Source organism: Centruroides vittatus, unplaced genomic scaffold, assembly GCF_030686945.1.
Source record: "Centruroides vittatus isolate TY-2023 unplaced genomic scaffold, ASM3068694v2 contig_10, whole genome shotgun sequence".
Taxonomy (NCBI): Eukaryota; Metazoa; Arthropoda; class Arachnida; order Scorpiones; family Buthidae; genus Centruroides; species Centruroides vittatus.
Window position 1 is genome coordinate 1,881,984 of NW_027120658.1, and position 22,347 is coordinate 1,904,330.

General features: G+C 23.1%; 1 protein-coding gene and 1 long non-coding RNA gene across 3 annotated transcripts in view; one reads left to right on the forward strand and one right to left on the reverse strand.

The window, feature by feature from the left end:
• Positions 1-7,024, reverse strand: part of Mip (Myoinhibiting peptide precursor) — a 44,206-nt gene extending 37,182 nt beyond the window's left edge. The window contains exon 1 of one of the 2 annotated variants that reach the window (XM_067267848.1): positions 6,891-7,024. The gene's annotated coding sequence lies outside the window, so the exon portion shown is untranslated. The remainder of the gene's footprint in view (positions 1-6,890) is intronic. The other variant, XM_067267782.1, reaches the window with a different exon arrangement.
• A 79-nt stretch (positions 7,025-7,103) lies between these two features.
• On the forward strand, positions 7,104-17,527 carry LOC136973781 (uncharacterized). Its single transcript, XR_010880554.1, has 4 exons — positions 7,104-7,375; positions 9,923-10,057; positions 15,029-15,260; positions 17,316-17,527. It is a non-coding gene; the product is annotated as an uncharacterized lncRNA (long non-coding RNA).
• The last annotated feature ends 4,820 nt before the right edge of the window (positions 17,528-22,347 follow it).

Sequence of the window (22,347 nt, forward strand, 5' to 3'; positions counted from 1 at the left end):
AAAAAAAAGACGCCAAGATTTTTACATTTTTGAACTCAGGACACCTTAAAACATCGAGAAATGAAAAAACATTTGGGTTTTTTTTCCCCTGTATTAGTGTGTGGATGGAAGCATTATTTTGTTCACCGAACTTTGAAGCTTAATAACCCCCCTTTTAATGAAATTTCTTGAAATTTTGCAGGTAATTTTATGTGTTAATGTCATTAATGCTGTTAAACTTCGGTGGTTAAAGATAAAAGGGGTGAAGAGATAGAGGGGGTCGTGTGTATCGCTAGTGGGTCGGATTTAAGAACGATTTTACTCGTTATTAGCATTTACAATTTTTTTATTTATTTATAAAACTCATATTTAACCTCAAAATTAAGATTTTTCCATTTTGTAATAATTAATAATATAATAATTCTTTTTTCTCTGGAATGTTACGCAACTCTGGATTTTTTTCTGTTAATAAAATTCTTTTATTGAGAAAACAATAATTTTAACACAAGAAAACAACCATTTAAGCAATTTGAAAATAGGTTACAAAAAAGGAAATTCGAAAGAATTCTTTTAATTAAAATAAAAAATAATTGTATATTTTTCACTTAAAAATAAAGTTTATAACATAAATAAATTACGAGAAAAAATTATTGTGACATGGTCATAATGCCGGGCTGCAATTTTTAATCATATTTTTAAATTTATTTCATTTAAAATATATGCTCTCCATCTGAAATTAGTAGAGTCTTGCCCCTGTACATCATACTTTTCCTAATAACAACAGAGTCATGCCGGTCACCTTTATAACTCCGTTCTGGAGAATATTTTTGAATTGAAAGCTTTTGACTTCTGGTTCAGACAGGACGTTCTTATATTGTTAATTGGAGCCTCCTAAGATTTCCATATCTGATCTCGACTTTCATCTAACTCAGTTCTCGAGATTAAGGAAGAACAGACAAATAGACAAACAGACGAATGAACGGACGACAGTGGGAATTTATAGGTTTACAATAACAATTATTTTTTAAATTTGATATATATTTTCTAAACAATTTAATTCATTTGAAATGCATATAATCGAGTAGAAAAACAAAAGAAAGCATTGTATTTATAAAATTTGTTGATTCATTTAGTGTAATTTGAAACTGAATTTAACTTCCTACGATTTAAATCCTCGTCGATTGTGATTAACTTAATGGAAAATAAAAATAATACAATTACTGATATATTTACTTTTAAACTTATTTCTTAACAAACAGAATTATTACTTTGTTCTTAAAATTTCTTAAAAAAATTTTTCGAAATTATGTTTATATTTTGAATAAATTTTCAAGATAATGAATAATAAATTAGCATATTTGCTACGTGAAAATGCAAAATAGTTAACCTTTGTTTATACTAGAGCATAGAAATCAATATTTATATTATACTCGTATATAGTAAAGTGTTCATATTGTTACTAATATTTTGAATAAATTAAAGAGAATTTTAAGCTATAACATTTAATAGTTGATTGGAAAAAGTATAAAGGAAATCCATTAGATAGTTCTGAAAGAGGGCGATTAACTGTTTATTTTGATGATTGTCTTCTGATTACTCTTAATCTCAAGGGATCTGTAAGCATAGTCAAAGTAATAGGTTGAAAATAATTAAGCCTTTGAGATAATACTTAAAAGTTTCCTTTATTTTCTTCAATTTTATTATTAGTTAACCATTACTTAATATAATAAGCCCTATACTATTTAACCTAATACTATCTTCTCATTCTTAATATAATATAATTTTCCCCTTAATATAACACGCATTCAACATCAGATAACTTTGTAGAATAATTAAAATGGACGTTTTACTTATAATTAAACAAGTTTTTATAAATATAAACAACTTTAAAATCGAGTTTTGAATATTTGATTTATATTATTTGAATGCCAATAATGAATAGTCAATTGAAATGTGTAAATATCTAAACGAAACACATTTATTCTTTACAAATGCATCATGAATTTTCGAGAATAGCAACATTAGAGAGAATTTGTATAGAAATTCGAATATATAATTCAAACAAAGAATAGAGAAGACCCTTTCTGAGAAGAATAAAGATGTAGAGATTACCAAACCTTTGCTGAATTTATTACAGATGCAAGACACATTCAAAAACATTGAAAAGAATAAAAAATATAACAATATCGCAATTGTTTTCTTTGTTATAAATAACTAAAATTGTGATTTATTAAGACTTCTATCGATGATAAAAATTACCTTATTTTTAAGGAGAATTTTCTATTAGAATTATTAAATATTCTTAATTAATTAAGATAGAAACATAATTAAATATCCTTCATCTACAATATAATATTTGGCAGTGACTAAACTGTAAGATTAAATATTATTATTGTTTAATTAAATTAATTATAATGAACTTCTATGAGTTATAATGTAATTATAAAATAAGTATATTTAAAAAAGTTCTATTAATAAAATAAATCAATAGTAAATAAAATACTATACTTAATAAAGTATTTCATTTTAAATTAATTAATTAAGGAAAAAAAATTTAATTAATTATACTAGGAAACGAGATATTTAAATTATTTATAATATTCCATTATAATACTTTATTATTAAAATATTATCTAAAGAAAAATTCTTAAATTTTATAAATATATTATAAATAATTTAATAAATATATTTAATTATCACCCCTTAAAAGATTTATACAGTTATATATATATATGTTATTCAAACATGTAATTATGATGTTTAAAATTATGCTTTGAGGCGAATATAAATTATAATTTTGTACTATATAATTTACATGATTCATAATTAAAATTTACAGCAAATTATGCTTAATATAAATTATTATAATTTAAAAATATAGACTTTAAAAAGTGAGTTTTATTTATCTCTAGAAGAACTGCTGAAAGATAATTCAAGAACATTCAAATGTAGAAACTTGAATACATCTAGAATAACTGGAGTTTCATTCAAATTGACATTTCTCTATTTTCTGAAGCTTATGAAAGTGTTTCTGTTATCGAAACTTTATCGATTTTTCTGCAACAAAAACTGAATTTTCTAAATGATTATTGTCAGGGGCGTGAATTAAAAATCAATAAAGTAAAAGCCAAATCGAAGTGCCAAACAGATAAACTTTGTATACACATCCAGCAGAGAGATTTTCGGTTGTTTTTAACAGTAAAATATTTATAACTTTTTTTTATTTTCTAATGCTAAATCTAAAAAAGGAAAATTTAATCGAATGACTTCTTTTAATCGAAATTAAATTATACGCAATTATCCATTGTTTATGTGTAATAATATAACAGTAAAAAAGTACGATTTATTGTGTTGTTAGCTACATAAATGAGGTGTTTAATTATTATTTGGAAGATAATTAAAAAGAATTTTATGATCTGTAGCGAATGTCCGATTTCTTTATTATGAATTCATTATTCCTTTCTGCAAATTTTTGATGTTTTCCCTTATCTCTTCGCTTCGTTTAAATTATTATACATTTTTTTTTTATTGATTTAGATTCTCTAATGATAATTAGTAAATGGCATTGTATCATTTAATTTATAATTAGTAATTTTGTTCCAATAAAGATTTTATATTTAAACTTTGTAGTGTTTAATTTAATAAATAATAATAATTATTATTAAATCTAGAATAGTAATTTTGTTTAGAACTATTAAAGAAATGCTGCTCAATGCAAGAAAATTGTGTATGAATATTATTTAAATTAACATTAATTTAAAATAAAACATTATTTAATACAATTAGAAGACTTAAATTTAACATTTAATCTAATTGTTAACTAGAAAAAGGCATTTTTAACCTATTAAGAATGAGATAAATGGGGTAAAGATACAGTCGATGCAGTGTATACGTGACTTTTTTTCCTGTACTATATCGTTTAAAAAATCTCCAAATTTCAAATTTACCTTCTGAATAAAGATAAATATTTGTTAAAGAATAGTTTACAAATAAAAAAAACTAATTAAATATATTTATTTGTGTTGTTTGTAAGGGTGATGCTACAAAAAACTCGTTATAACCTTCTGTTTGCTTGAATAAAATAACGATTTGTGTCTTGTTTTATATTACATGACGATTATAGATTATATTTTATTTATATTTTCCGTCGTATATAAGAAAATATAAATTACAAGTGTTAATATATATGATGGATGCAGTTTTAGGGCATCCATTAGGTGCTCCATTATGCTTTCAACAATACAGATACGTAGTTTATTGTAATAAATCATATTCTATCTTAATATTCAATAAATAATTTCACATCCACATTAAAAATAATATACATTTCTTTTTATATTTGCCTGTTTAAAGCAGTTTTTAATAATTAATTTAAGTATAATTAAGTTTATCTTACGTAGTAAAATTAAATATAAACCCCGAAATATTTGCTTATAGCTAAAATTATTTTTATATATTTAAATAAATTTTTCCCGGAAAAAAAATAATATATGAGTGGTTTTAATTTTTCATTTTTTTAAAAATAATTCTCCGAATTTAAGTGTGTGTAATTCTTTCTTTCAGATTTTATCAGGTTTCTTTAATTGATTTATTTTTTAAAAATTAATAATTTAAATGAATTATTATTTAATAAAACGTTGATAAATTTAGATATAACATAATTTAAAATTAAAATTGAAAAATGAAATAGATAAATAATGTTAAAAAATGACCTGGAGTCGTAAATTATCTTGATTTTTCCTGTAAACTTCCATTAAAATGGCATTGAAAAACTATAGAATTTCGTGAATGAATGTTAAAAATAATGAATAGATTAATAATTAAAGATTAAAATATTCGAGATAAAAATAAAAGTTAAATTTATAAAATTAATTTTTATAATTTATAAATAATTAAACTAATTATAACTGCAGTAATATTAACGAATGGATAATAAATTAAGATATAAATTGAATAAAAAATAATTAAAGTGCCATTATTTGATTTTTAAAAAATTAATTAGAATAATTCTTACTTTAATGGCTTTATAAAACATTAAAATTTATTATTTTAACTTTTTTGCATTAAAAACATTTATATTTTCTTGATTTTTATTGTTATGTTAATAAATCTTCCTAATTATTAGCTGTGAAATTTTCATTTTGTTGTAATAGAACATACTTAAAGATACTTAAATTCTACGGATTTACTATGAATTTAATGGTTTAGATTTAAATATTTTAAAAATTAATTTAAATATATGTAAATAAATGACGTTTGTTATGTTAAGATAAATTATTTTCAGGGGAATATTTTTTTAGATTAAAAAAAATTCGCATATTATATGAAATATTATGAAAAATTTCTACTTTTATTTATAGCTTATCATTTAATTTAATGCCTTTTTTATTATCATGCTTTAAATTTTATGGAAATGGGCAATTTTTCATAAAAAATTAGACTTTCAAATATTCATTTATTGAATTTATTTAATGAATATTCGCGGAAAAAACAACTATTCTCCAAGTCAGAATTCGTATTATAAATTAAACTAATAATGAAAAGTTAACGTAATTGATATAAGTAATATAATAATTTTTAATTAATTAATTACTTTATTAAATGTTATAAATCAAGAAACTATATGTTATTAATAAAATAAGGCATATAAATGAATATTTATATAATTAGATTTATTAAAGTTTATATATTTAATTACGAATAAATGTCTATACAGTATTAATTAAAATATATCTGTATTGTAATAATTATAAATTTTATAATTAAAATTATATATAATTGAGTTAATTATAACTATTTGTATTAATTTAAATATATTTTAAGTGTCTTAATTATTACTTTTTATATTTAATTACTGTTTAAAAAAGATATGCTGGTGCGCCTTATACTCGATTCTTGCGCAATCGGCCATGATCTGAGGTTGATTTTTAAAAGAAATTAAAGAATATGAAGCAATATATGAAGGAAAAGAAGGGTTCTATCGCACTACATTAGATAAATATTTCATAAAGTGTGTAGTTGAGAGAACGACGAAATATACAACGGATCAAGAAAAGATCTCAAGATCCTTCTTACAGTTTTGGACTAAGTTTTACAAGGAATTAGCATATTTATAAATACTTTTCATGCAAAATTCAATGCTAAAGATTAGTTTTTGCGATTTAAATAATAATAATAAAAATAAAAACTTTCTTTTATAAAAATTTCCATATAAAAATTCCAAAAAACAAAGCTATTTCGTTGTATATTTTGAATAATTTTAAAAGGAATAAGCGAAATAGTAAAATTGGAAATGCAAGTAGTTTATATTGTTACAATTAGAAACTTAATAAGTTTCTTTTAAAATAATTACAATTAAAATATTTTAATTTTTCCCAATAAACGTTAAGCGGAGCGAATGAAAAGTTGGTTTTAAAATGATAAATTCTATAAAGCATAGAAAATAATACTTTCAAAATATGGTTAAAGCTTAATTACAACGAATTCTCAGCTCTCGTAGGAATAATTACGTTGTTTACGCTGGTCTCATTAATATGCACGGACACGTAACATTGGAAAGACATATTAATATTAAACTTATGTATTAAACTTACTATTTATGTAAATAGTGTTTTGAAACATGATACGGGAACATATTTCATGTTTATTGGCGTTGTGTGCCAAATACTAGAACTTAACACATGACTAGGTAAGTACAGCTAATAGCAAATACTACTTCATTAAACTGTATCGATTGTTAATAATATAGTAAATAGCTAGCATCAATGAGAATCTAGTAATTATCGTTAAGAATTTATTAAGATGGTTAGATATTTAATTTTATACGAGTTGCCAACATTGTAGGGACTTAATATATATATATATATAGAATATAAGGTCTAAGATATATTTGAAATTTTCGCAAACATTACCTGATAGAGTCAATCTTCGGTAAGTGCGACCTGTTGAGAAGAGAGAGCCTCAGAGAAGGGATGCTGTGGCAGAAACGTGCAACACAACTTACTTTTATGCGTTTCAACAACGCGGGGACGAGAAGGGGCGACATTGTCGAGAATGCTTACTTCTTATTGGCCAATAGCGAGTTTGCGTGGGCAAATAACGATGATGTCATCACCGGTACGTTGGCGGTAGGCTGCACATTGTAAGAAGATAAATGGATAAATGTGGATTTTTTTTTTAATATTTAAATATGCATAATAATTCTTGTTTATATGATGTATTTTTTAAATATAATAATCGACCAAAAAATTAAGAAATAATTTCATTGATTCATTTCATAACTTCTGGCTTATTGTATAACTAAGAAGTGGTGACTTAAATAGGTGTTGATACTCAATTTAATTAACATTAAATGTTATAATCTAATTATCTTATGCATTACAAGTAATAATTCAAGGTAAACCACTATTTTTATTTTATAAATTTAGAAATAATAATTAAACGTAATTAACTATAAATAAATGATAAGATTAAATTATTATAAATTAAAATTTATACCGGGGCATTACATTAAACATATTTTAACTGTAGGATATTTTCATTTAGATGAACGTTAATTAGTATTATTTTAATAAATTTTATTTTAAATTAAAATTTTCTTTATAGAAATGCCTTATAACTTTTACTTTTTAAAATTTTGATTGATATTCTCTTATACTTAAAACTTTCAAAGATAATTTCGATTCTAAATGGATAAACATCAGTGCATTTTAAATTTTCTGGGGGCATTTTACAAATAATAAGTTATATTTAAAAATTTATAATAGAAATGCCATTAGAAAATCTCAATTTTGCTCTAGAAACTTAAAGGAAAAATGAAATTTTTTGACTATTTGAAACCACATGGCATTTTTCTTTTTTTAAATTGAAAGACATAAGAAATATTATCTACAGATTTAAAAAAATAAACAAGAATTAAATTTATAAATTAATTTTATTGAATTTTCAGCATTATCTAACTGTATCAGATCTTCTAAACCGTAAAAATAAAATTCAAAATTGTTTTATTTTACTAAAATTTATCGATATATTAGTCATAATTTATTTTATTTATTATAATATATACGAGGAAATGTCTTACAGACAAAGGATTTCCCTCAATAAAAATAAAAATACCCAAAACAAAATGTATTTAAGAATAATATAAAATACGTTTATAATGACTTTTGTTATTATATTATTAAGTTATTAATGATATCCCTTGTAATATATTAAATTCTTAAATTAATCGGCAAGCCCCTCGTGTTTGCTACATAATATACATCAGGAGGTTTACAATACCCTTAACTCTCTCTCTCATTTTTTCCAATTTATATTTAATTATTCGTCTAAAAATTTAGCAAAAATAAATAAATAAAGTTATAAATTATTATATAATATTTATTAATTAATTTTATTTAGTTTTAAATATATGTATATTTATATCTATCTACTTAATTTCATTTATTTTTTAAATATTTTATATGCACATTCAGACAGATATTATGAGTAAAATAATAATAAGAAAGGGAGACAAACCTAAATAATTAATGTTAAAATTTAAAAAATATTTATTTAGTTCGGCTCGGAATTAAATTCGTAAAATAAATAAAATATAAATGTAATCTTAATTGAATTGAAAATCATGTTTTTAAATCTAGAAAAAATAATATTTTAAAAGGTTTATTACTAAGTTTTCTAAAATTCCCATCAAAACACAATGACTAATAATACTTGATATTAATAATGGTGAATAACACAACAGATATGACTTTTATGACAGTGACAAATTATATTAGACGTAATTTAATTTAAAATATTTTAAATTTTAAAAAGTATATATGTATTTTTTCACTTATTATATAATTAAAATTATTTTTAAAGTGATTTTTATTATATAAAATATTGATTTATATGGAGATAATATTGACACGTAAGTAACCTTTATCGATGAAAAACCTCAACCATGAAAAAATGTCGAGTGATAAAGGCTGATAGACATTTCGATTAGATCACAATCATTTAACTTATGTTGCCTTAACCACTAAGCAACTTTAATTATAATTAATGAATTGATTGATATACTACGTATATACATTTCCATTGGGAAAATATATCTTCCCTAAACCAATTATCACTAAATTATACACCTGTAAATTAAGGTAATAAGTATATGTAACACTAGAAATCTGTTCAAAACTTATGTATAATTATTTTTCAGTTAATTATAATAATATTAATTAATAAAAAATAAATAAATTTAAATGATAATTATGTACAGTACAATTTTATAAAGAGTTTAAATTGATTAACTGAACCTTAGAGAACAATTGATACGCAGATTTATAAGGATGATAATATTTAATTATTCGCATAATTTAGTAAAATTTATAAGAGCTGTCAAAGATTTGAAATGTTTAAACCTTAAATTAATAAAAATTATATATATAAAATGTTATTAAAATTATATTCTGATATAAGATAGCATTAAATATTTTTAATAAAAATTGCAAAATTAATATATAGATCAATTTTATATTTTATATAATTTATAATAACAATTAAAATATATGCTTTAATCTTACATAAATTATTTTATAATAGAGTTATTTATTGGTTTAAATTGCTAACGATGATAAATTTATATACAAATTTCTTAAATAATATATAAACAAACCGAAAATAATTAATATTACGTAAGGAAATTGATAATATATTGTTTAAAATCAAATTCTTTTCTAACACAATTTATTTTAATTTTATTTTAAGTAATACAAAAAGTAAACATAAAAATGATGAAGCATTCCCCTGTTAAAAGATAAATTTATTAAATTTTTTTATATAATAATAATAATATTATTTAAATTTAAAATTTATAAAATAAAATAAATATATACTTTAGTATATTATGTGACTAACAAAATTAAAATGTCTGAAAGTTAATTTATTGTCACGATTTTTATAGATTTCACATGGGAACAGCTAGAACACAATGAAAGTATTGGAATATATAAATGGATATTTATGATACGTCATATCATACTTTTATCCTAGTGACTGGGATTTGAAAATGGTTCTTTTCTGAAAATGCTTTTCCAAGGTATTACTATTGTCTCTACTATATTAGAGTATATTGAACAGTAATCGAATAAAGTTAAAAACAAATATATATATATATTACAATGTGTATTATCTGCTTAGATTCTATTATTATATTCAAGAAGAACAGATTTATGCTTTAAAAATGTATTTTATTAACTCGAACCTGCAATAACGATCACTCTCGGTTACGTTATCGCCACTGGCCGTTGTTGACAGGTTTGGCTGTGGTAATTTATTCAAACAATTCAGGAAGTTTCTATAGAGTGGTAGGATATAAGAAATGCATTAGAAGGAATATTAACGTATATATCATGGAATATATAGGTCTATATAGAGAAGGAAGGAGAGATAGAAAGAAATTTTAATAACTGGAATTATAAGATACCATATAATAACTGATGGAACATAATAAAAAGAAGGTCAGAAATGACACGAGTAACTTTATAAATTTTTAAATATATCCTTTTTTTATAGTTTCAAGATATGAATAAGATTCTGAAGAAGATTTAGAAAAACCAAGCTTAATAATTGAAATAATTTTTTATCATTTTTTAAATACATCGATTTAAATATAAACTGAGTACAAACGAAATTTTATGCTGAAATTACACGAAAATAAAGTGCAAAGTAAGTAAATTCGAATGAAACAATAACGTGACCTTTATCCAATGTTAGAAATTAGAAAAAATTATTATTTTTATTGATTTATTGATGAGTAAAATGCATTTGTTTTTAAAAATAAGATTGCGGTTTCGAACAACAGCTTTTAGAAGTCATCAGACAAGTTATATTTGATTTCGCTGTATAATGCACGTGCAATTGATCGAGGAATTCATTTATTCTTGTATTTTTGAACTTGACCTAAATTTAAATATAGAATAATTATGTTATTTTCTATATAAAAAATTAATATATTTTCTTATAATCTGTAATAATACACGTAACAATATACAGTGAGGTTTTCATCAGATTAATTATTACGTTTAATGCTGATACATTGTTTAACGAATTGATCTTGGATGAGGAATTTGGAATCAATTAACATAAAAATTTATTTAATAAATTAGAATAAAATTTACATTAAAAGTTATGTTATACATTAATAAATCGCTTTAAATAGAACTAAAACTTGCAAAGTTCAATTAAGAGTAAATTGATTTTCAATTTTTTCCTCAACGAAACATTTGCCAAACCATAAAATATATATATTTACGTATATATTAAGACGATTCTGATGAATTTATAATAATTACACGTTCTATATTTAATATTTCTGAAGATAAACAAGACACTTTCAGACGTATGGCGCCCAATAATCTAGATGTTTGAGCCATGTCAGGTGGCCATGTTTTATTGCTTCATTGCTGATTGGTATAATCAAGAAAGAGATTAAGTCTACTAACGAATCGATTTAATAAATCACAAGATTCTTACTAATTTAGATCATAAAAATTATTTATATCCTATTAATTACACATCAGAATGTTGAAATTTCACTTACTTGCTTGAAATTTCTAGTTTTATTATTAGAAATTACAATACATCTTTGACTTCGAGTTCACAATAAACATACTTCTTTATTATATTTAAAAGAAATATTAATAATTTTAATAAAAAATACAATAAATACTTAATTTTTAAGCTTAGAGGTCTAAATTATTTAAAAATTAAATGTAAAATATTTTATTTTTCGTCTTAACTCGTGAATACTTATTAAAGTTTTATTATAAAAGTTTAAAATATTTATACACAAAAGATATATTTTTATACATTTAAAATATAAAGGATTTATGCGAAGTTTTTACTTTTATAATCCATAATAATATGTAAAAGTAAACATATTTATTCTTTGTTTACGATCTAATAGATAAAGTACTTAAACTTTAATAAGTTTCTTATATATATATATATATATATATATATATAATGCTTAAAAATCAATATAAAAATGTTAAATTTAAAATATTTAACAGAAAATAAGCGTAATTTATTGTTTTATAATATATAGTAAGGTATATTTAATAACTTTAGTTGAATTATTTACAGTTTTTGTTTTAAGTGGTATATTTTTAGAAGATTTTTGCACGAATTTAATGACAATATTTTCGAATAATTAAGAAAAAACAAAGGGGTGTTTTTTGAAAGAACTGTCACTGTCAAAATTTGAATGGCAGATTTTTATAAAGTGCACCGATAAGTCGACAGAAGGACATATTTTGAAATAATTTTGAGTAAAAAAATGAATAAAAGTTTTTTGTAGGAAAGTTGAGTTTGAAAAAGATTCTGATCATAATATATAATTTTAAATTAGCCAATTGAACAGGCCATTTACGAAAATTATATGTTATTACGTAATCTGTAATAACAATAATTTGTCAAATTCGATTAAAATTAAATTTTATTATAAATAAAATCATTTTTTATAAATAGATTTTTATGATAAATAGAGTCAACGGATGGAAATCTTTCTAAAATTATTTTGTTGGGCTGCAAGTTGAAAAAAATTGTAGATCCATAAATACCCACTGTCGTCCGTCCGTCAGTCTGTCCGTCCTAAATCGCGAGAATAGTGTCATATATATGAACAACGAGAGCAGATGTGGAAAGAGGCCCGACTAACTATATAATCACGATATTTCAATTCAAAACTTTCCCCCTGAAAGGTGTTGGATGATCGGCACGACTCTGTTGTTAAAAGAAAAGCAAGATAAAAAAAATATATGCTCTCCACCTCAAATTAGTAGTGGCAGGGGCAAACCACTACTAATTTGAAATTAGATTGATGAAAATGAAAAAAATGTTGAAAAATTAATAAATAATTTCTCATTACATTATATATATTTCTATACAAACAAATATCTTTTAATAAAAAATTAATGTTAAATACGCCATTTAAATTTATATAAACTCACTTACTTATTTTCTTGAATCGATTCAAGATTAGTGATTCAGTTTTAAATTTATGTACGAAAGCATAAGCGATTAAAATACTATTATACATAAATTTATTCATTCATAAATTATTCGCTTATTATTCAACTTATTCACTGTTTAATCCTGAAATAATTTATAATGAAACAAAGGAAAGCACTGTTCATTTTGCCGAAAATTTTGCCTTAGTAAACAGTCTTAAATATGATTATATTCAACTCACGGAGTACATAAATTGCAATAAAATTATTAAACCGGAAAATTTATAAACTTAATTTTAATATTATTTAACTAATAATTCGATATTAATATAATTTTCAGCTGAGATGAATCAGAAATCGAATTTTGACTCATTTCTGTGGTAATTTCAGTCGAGATCGGTTTTCGTTTCTCAAATTACTCTTGCAGAGTCTATTAAAGTTTGGCCCGTTTATAAGGGACAAAGTTGAAGTTATGTTCGGTTGATCCCTTCAACAGATCAAAGGCGTGTTCTTAACCTCTTCTTAACAAGCCCATTAATAGGAATGGCTATAAAGGAGAGACAACTTATAATTTATACTTTTCCAGATGAAATGGTCACAATATCGGACTGTGTAATTGTTAAGTGAGCGAAATTAACGGGAAATAATCGAATATTCAACCAGAAATTAAGCAAGACAGATGAAATTACAACAGACTTACAGCAAGATGAATCACTTTCTGATATCATTGCGAGTGTTTTGGTGAAATGAAAACATAAGAAATTGGATTATTCATAACTCGTTAATTGAAACATATACTCTGTACACGGTATTTTAATTTCACATTGATTAAAAACAAATGAAATGTTCCTGTTCTAATATATATACAGTAAAACCTGTCCAAAACGGAACCTGTTCAAAATAGAAACCTGTCAAACCGGAAAAATATTCAGTACCTTGCAATTCCGTTTTATGCAGGTTTTACTGTATATATTCTTAAATTTATATAACATAATCAATATTATTTTTAAAAATATTATGAATTATTTTATTGTGAAGAACAGTTGAAACGATGGCCAAAATCTTAAGATATTGAATTTTGGACATTTTTGTATGTCCAATAATATTAATTACGATATAATTAATATTTACATTAAAGTATAACAATATAAAAGGCAGTTTACTTATAAGTAAGTATGTTGTTTAACTTAAACATAATAATTCTTTATACTAATTTAATAGATACTTTCTATCAAATCACGATCTTAAATCTAAATTCAATAATGATTTAACGCTCATTTTATATTATCACAAAATTAATTTATTCAAGATTTAAGATCAAATATAATTAATCTTTAAGATAAATAAACACTTTACATGTTAGAAAATGTCTTAATTAAATTAGTTGTAAGATAATTCCTATAAAAATCATTTTATAGGTATAAGATGAGTCAAAAGTCAGTTACCGTAATTAAAGACTAAATTACTTGTTTACTAAAATATTTTATCACTTAATAACTGTACAAAAATTCTCCGAAATAAAATCCTTCTTGTTTAATACGTAGATTCTTTACAAAAGTTCTTTAATTTATAAATAGATTTTAATGTTACAATTTAATATTATATTCTAGTGCGGTTTACTGAAAATTGATCAATATATGAACTTTTACATGCTCTCGACTTTAGAAGTGTTTTTCCCGTGTACATCACACTTTTCCTGTTAACAATAAAGTCATGCCAGTCATCTATTTAAATAAATTGTGAAAAATTTAAATTTAAATCACATAATTTTCGGTCCAAAGAGAAAGGTTATGTATAGTTAATATGGGCCTCACGCCTCTACGCTCTCGACAACTAATCATAGCTTTTATCTATCTAAGTATGGTCTTGAGATTAAGGACGGACAGTCAGACAGACTCTATTGAGAATTTATAGGTCTTCAATTTGAAAATTGCAGCTCAATAATAATTATATATATATGTGTTTTATTTATATATATTATATATATAATGTATACTTCGAGAGTTCTTCCTATCAATAAAAAGCTTAACATTTTTCTTTATTGTTGTTTAATACAGTGACCCGAAGGGAAGTGGGACCAAGAGCAATATGCCATACATTCGCTATTTCGAAACCATCGAACCGAAGGAACCCTCAATGGAATCATTCATCTGAACAGACTCAATAATTTTATATCGATGCTTGCAATATATGAGTTTTTTCTCGGATCACAAATCATTTTTGCAAACTTTCATCTTTTTTTTGTTAATTTGCTTTATATAATTTAATTGCTATACATTAATCTGAAAGGTTAGTTATATTTAGAATGTAATTATAAATATTATAATTAATTTATATAAGAATATGCATTAATTTAATATATTCTTGCACCCTTTATTATATTTACATTATTGGGCTGCAATTTGAAAAAAATGTAGATCTATAAATCCCACTGTCGCATGTCTGCCTGTCGTTCCTTAATTTCGAGAATGGAATTAGATAGGTGAAAACTGTTACCAGATGTGGAAAGCTTGTTAAAGGAAAAGTATGATGTACGGGAGCAAGCCACTACTAATTTGAGGTGGAAAGCATATATTTTAAATTATATAAGTTAAAAAACACGATTAGAAATTGCAGCTCGACATTATAACGATGTCATAATAAATGTTTACTCGTTGGTGTTTTACATTACATTTATATATTATTGAATTTTTCACAGAATTTTTAATAAAATCGCAAACTTTTATTGTAACTAACAAATGAAGTTGTTATGAAACATTTAGTTGAACATTTACATCAATTGGAATAAGTTAAAATTAATTTTATTGCCAGGTAATTTATCATAATTTGACAGAAAATCATAAAAAAATCAGAAGTAAGAAGTCTTCGTTATTATCTGTTAGAGTAAGTCCATTAAACCTGATGATAATTGCCTAAATTAAACACAAGTGAAACACTAAATAAAAACCAAGTAAAATATAGAACAAATAAAATTATAATAAAAAGCTAATATATTATAAAGAAAAATCCATATATATAATTTTTTTCATATATAATATACAATTATATAAAAAATGATATTTTATTTTCATAACAAAGTAAACATAACAGAAAAAACAAAGTAAAACATTATTAAAAGTTGGTTAAATCATCTTACGGCGGGTCCCTCTGTTAAATACTTTGTGGTACAGAGTTAATTTTCGATAACAAAGTGGATCTGAACTTAGAGTTGCAGAAAATAAGATTGTCAATAGCTTGGGTTGTTACTATGTTACATAGAATAAAAGATTTCGCCGACGGAAAAACTATTATTATTATATAAATATTAATTTAATGAGAGACTTATATTTTCTTTTCGCGCTTATTATATCTTTAAACTCTTTTAAAAATTATATAATTTGCTGTAAAATAAGTATAAGATCTTAAAATAATTACAACAAATAAATAAATATAATGTCTAATATATTAATAAATATTTATTATCAATCTTTATTTTTTTATAATATCGTTTTAAAAAATTTATAACTTTAATTATAACTAGAATGTCTGGTTTTAGAATTTCTGGAGATTCTACAATAATAGATTAATCTTTCTACATATAAAAATGGAATAAATCAATTTAAAAATAGTTATAAATCTATAACGATAAACATATTTTAAAAATAAAATACTTTTTATAATATATTGAAAATATTATATATTTTATTCAGACAATTAGGGACATTTTCTATGCAAAGAGAAAAATATTAATAGAAGAAATATAAATATAAACCTTAATAAAAATATAACAAAGTAGGGATATTTTAAAATATAATTTTAATATTTAATTTTATTTTTAAAGATAATTTTTAAAAACATGTGCTTACGTATATAATATAAATATTTACATCTTTTTAGTGGAGTTTATAGCACCCCTCTCTGTCTCCCTCCTCTGTGTCTCTAATTACTATTTTAATATACATTTATAACATTAACACTATCATAAAATTTAAAATGTGACATTATTTATTAGTTCTGGCGTAACAAAGAAACAAAATTGTAAAAGTAAAAAATTGTAGTAATTAAGGTAATTCCTTTACATTAAGAAATTAAGTTATGTATATAACTTTAAATATATGAGATGAAATTGTAATTTCTAAAGCTGGTAATTTAATACACAACATTTTTTTAAAAAAAATTTATTGAAGAAAGAAACTTATCATTATGTAAAGAGTACAGTTACATCTCAAAAATACATATAATTAAAAACAGAAAGAAAATAATAAATAAAAGTTATATTTTTTAAAAGTCATTCAGTAATAACATAAAGTAAAATAATTTTTATTAATTTACGTTGTTTCAATTAAAATATTTTCTTCTGAACAGTTAGATAGATGGCCGGCATGACTATTGTTAACAGGAAAAGCATGATGTACAGGGGCAAGACACTACTAAAATTGAGAGAATTGTGACGAAATCATAATGATTACTTGTTTATATATGTGTATCAAAGAATTATTAAGTACAGATTCATTTTGTTTTAAATAATATAAATGTTCCATAAAAAATAACAAGTAAATAAATAAAGATGATATAAATGTCGCAAGTATAAAACTTTACATTATTTTATAATTTAATATAAATATAGTTAAACCTCTAATACTTAATAAGATAAGATATATAAAATTACCTGAATAAATATATAATTTTTTCTTATAAAGATAGAAAATATAATGAGAATATTATCTTTATACATCAAAATAATATAATTATTAAAGAAATTTAATTACATATATGTTAAATATTCATTTTTAAAATGTTTATTTAGTTAAAATTACACAAAAGAATCCATTTAATTAATAATTTAACTGAATTTTCTTATGATCAAATTAGATAATTTAATAATTAATGGTTATAACTATGCATGTGCTTCTTAATTCTAAAAATATAAAGACAAATTGTTAAGTTATTTTTAAAAAGTGAGAATGAACTTTTTCTATAATTATAACACGTCAAATGCAGTAAAAGTTTCCAGAATTCAAATGAAATTATTGATTATATTATGCGCATAAATGTGTCTGAAATATAATGGAGCAGTTATTGATTTAGTTGCTTATAGTATTGATCTAGAAATCATTCCTATAGAATTTTTCTGATAAAAATTCATACCTTGTTCCTAGACTCTATAATGGCTTTCACCTTTAACAGAAAATACCATCGATGAAAATATCAATTAAATAATTAAAAAAATAAAGTTAAATACTGATTTAATTTTAAAGTAATTAGAATTGAATAAAACAAAATAAGCACTAGTTTATAGTAAAATACTTACTTATTTACTTGAAAACATAATTACAAATTAGTTATATTAAATTGCTATTCGAATTTGAATTTGCTATTTCTCTACGACTAACTATATTAAATTGCATTTAAAAAAATAATTCGTTTAATAAGATAAAGAATATGGATATAACATTAAAAATTTAGATGTAAAATGATTCCTAATTATGAAATAAAAGATATTAAATGAATACATTTACTATTGAAAATTATTTGTTTAAATATTTACTAAAGTCTTGCATTAAAATGCCAATTTAGGTACACGTTAGTACTTTTATCAAATATCAAATAAAACCTTCAAATGTTTCTTCATACAAATAAATAAAATAAAACATTTTAAAAGTACACAGATTTAAAATGTACTAAATATACTTATTATTTTATTATTGATTTTAAATATAGCATAAGATTTATTCTTATTTTTAACTTGTCATTGTTTTACATCACTTTCTCCGAATAAGACAAATAATATGGATTAACCTTATTATAAGTGTCGTATACATTCGCATTTTCTTTTTATTCAGTAGAAACCACAAAATACATTTTTACTTTTCGTGTTTTTCTACACAAAAGTAATAATAATTTAAATTAAATTCCAGCAAGAAAGAAGAAACTTAAACTATATCAAATAGAATGAAGAATACTCCCCAATCTTGATATTATAAAGTTTAAATCGTCGTTAAAAACTTAAATTTAGCAAATTTTAAACAAAGTCATAAATGGAGTAGTTAATAATATTTGAAAAATAGTATATTAAATGTATACTAACCGAGACGAACGATATAATATCTTCTAGAGTGAGAATTTTCTAATGAAATTAAATAAGTGTTTAAATGAAATATATTACTCTACTGAGTTTTAACAGTGTAATTAAGTTAATGAAGTTGTAATTTTGTGAAGAGAAGATCCAACTCCAACTTTTATATTCTTTACTATATTTAATCGATTAAATGAAGGTTACGTCTTCCGAAAATATACACTTTTGATTTCGTATTAATTTTATTTAACATTTTTGAGATTTTGATTTGCGATTAATGAAACTAAATTATCAACTTGATGCAATTAATTAATCTGGGAAGCAGTAATTATACTGTATTTACCAGTTTATTCCTTTTTAAATCTCTTAAATTTATTTATTTGATTTTATTATTTTTTATCTTATGGTGGGTATTCGTATTAGTTTTGTACTCTGTTGAAAGGAATATTCTTAAATAAAATAATATAAGAGATTATTCTTGTGAAAAAATTAGAATATAAATTGGAAAAAATAAATCAGGGACCGCTTCAACTAGTATACATTATTATAAATATGATAGAAACCTAAATATAGAAAGAAAAGTCCAGTAACATCTCATTCAAAGTTTATTTTGTAAATTATAATGAATGCCCTAAATCTATTTTCGCCGCATTTGTTAGGAACTCTGAATATGTTATTAGGAAAATTTCACATACCATTGATTAAAATTAATAAAGAACTATCAAATAACACAAATTAATACTAATAAGTGTAAAATTCTACTATTTGATTTATTTCAAGACAATATTGATTTTCCCTTTTCTGGGTTAATAATGTTTACAAATACAACCGATTTTAAATAAATTAATAAGTTCTGAACTTAATTAATTTATTTGAGAATTATCAACTCTCATTCTATAAATGTTCGGAATATCTAAAGAAATTTATTCAACTGGATTCTAATTTGTTGCTACATTATTGCAGATATGCTTCATTTACCCTTTCATAACTATTGTATTAGACATTGTATTAGAAATATTGTAATATAATATACAGGCTTTAGTTTAATGAGAATTTACTTAAATTCATTAAAAATAGATTTAAATGATATTATTCTCGTGAAATAATAATTATTTGTATTATCTCAAGAGAGATCTAAAAGATAATTGTGAAATTTTAATTGATAATTGTACCAATTGTATCTTATTTCACCCTTTTTTCATTTGTATTTTCACTTAAGCGACATTGTTCGTGGAATAGAACGTTTTATTTCCAAAGTGGCATATAGTATGTAACTTTTCCAGAAAGCTGCCATTGTCATTCAAGTATGGGTGGCAGTGTGATGATAAAGCTTGTATGCCATTTTGGAAGAAGTATGAGTCAAATTCATAGAGTTATGCTGTCTTCTATCTGGAAGTGTGACTGGTCAGATGCTATTTCTAATGACAAAACAAGATGACGTAAGGTCGGGATTGAACAGGTGTTCTGTCAGTTTAAACAGTTGCATAGTGATTTGAATCACGTGTCATGAGTTATTGTGGACTATTCTTCTCACTTGAGATGCAAACGTCATCACAGCGTCATATGTCACTCAAACCAAATATATTCGCTTGTATTTATCAATGTAATTTATTACATTTGATTTTGTCATCTCCAGGAGACGTCTGTTCTTATTCTTTATTTGCATATGCATTGGGGTAAATAAATAATAATGATAATGATAAATGTCATAAAAGTATTTTAATTTAAACCTGAAACAACAAATTTAATTTACGGCACATTTAAATGGACAAGGAAAAAATATTTATAAGGCTGACGTAGTTCCGCAACAAGGGCTACTCATATCATAATATTATTTTCCTGTAAATTTAATTCTTATTTACACTTTTTAGAGAAAATTTAAACACCTTGAAAACATTTAATTTTATAAAATAAATAAATAAAAAGATTTCTAATAATAAAAATATAAGAAACTGCTTAAAAATCGAGAATAAAAATGATTCATTTTTATTAATGATTCTATCAATAATACAGAAAAAAATAAAAAAAACTAAAATTTAATTATATATTTATTGTTTTTATTTGAATACTTCAAGCTAAATTATTTCGTAGACTGATTTATTTCAATCACGGAATTTAAATCCGAAGATATTTATTATGAGGATGAATAGAAAAATCGATAAAATTTTTATTAAATAAAATTATATTTTGCTTTTTCCCATTTCTCTTGAGATGTTCTATTAATATTTACCAGAAAACATGACTAATAATTTATATATATTATTAGGTTTATTAATAGAATATTTTAATTTGTGTATAAGTTATTTGGAGAAATTAATATTTCTCTTTTTCCTTTTCAAACATTTTCTCTCTTCAAACTTAAAAACTTTAAAATTAAATAATTTTTCAAAGTTTATTAAATATTTTTTATACCAAACTTTAAATTTTGGACATAATTTTCTTGTATAATATTGCTTTTTATTATTGAAAATGTCTCGATATTGTTGTATATAAATGTATTTAAATTGATAATATACTTTTTTATTTACGAAATAGGAAATATGTCAAAGTGTAATTCTTTTATGTATTTGGAAAAATTTATTTAAAAAATTTTAAAGAAAATAAAATAGAAAATCGATAATTAAAAATTCAGCATATATTTAATATTTGACATTTATTAACACGAGGACAAACATAGGACCTGATGACAATTTCGCGCATAAAAAGAGAAGGTCGACTAGTCTCCAGTTTTTTTATAGCAACACGAACATATTGAGAATATCACGTGATATGAATTCGTTCGGTGAATGGCCTCACTTAACAGGTTCGTATCAGGTGACACCTTCATGTTTGCAGAAAGGGTGAAGAATAAGGAACTACGTTTCTACTCATACTATCCATGGTAAATTATGGAAATCTGAATCCAGTTCGAACCAGAAAACCTTGTAGACTTTAGCACACACCTGGTTATCTGTTCGACATATTTTAGTATTCCACTTAATTCGAATAAGTCATTAAAGAATTTAATTAAAAATGAGCAATCACTTATTGTAACACCGTTAAATGCCGGTCTGCAGTTTTTAATCATATTTTAAATTTATTTAATTAAAAATATATGCTCTCGATTTGAAACCAGTAGTCTGTTGCCCCTGTATATCATACTTTTCCTTTAGCAATCCAGTCATGTATCTAACTCCTTTCAGGGAAAAATTTTGAATTGAATTTAGGTGACTTTCTGTCTAAACCAGAAGTTGTTATATAGTTTATTGTGTCCTCCTGCCCCTAAGGTTTCCATATCGGTGTCCCTATAAGGCTTCTATATTCGTTCTTGTCTTTCTTCTG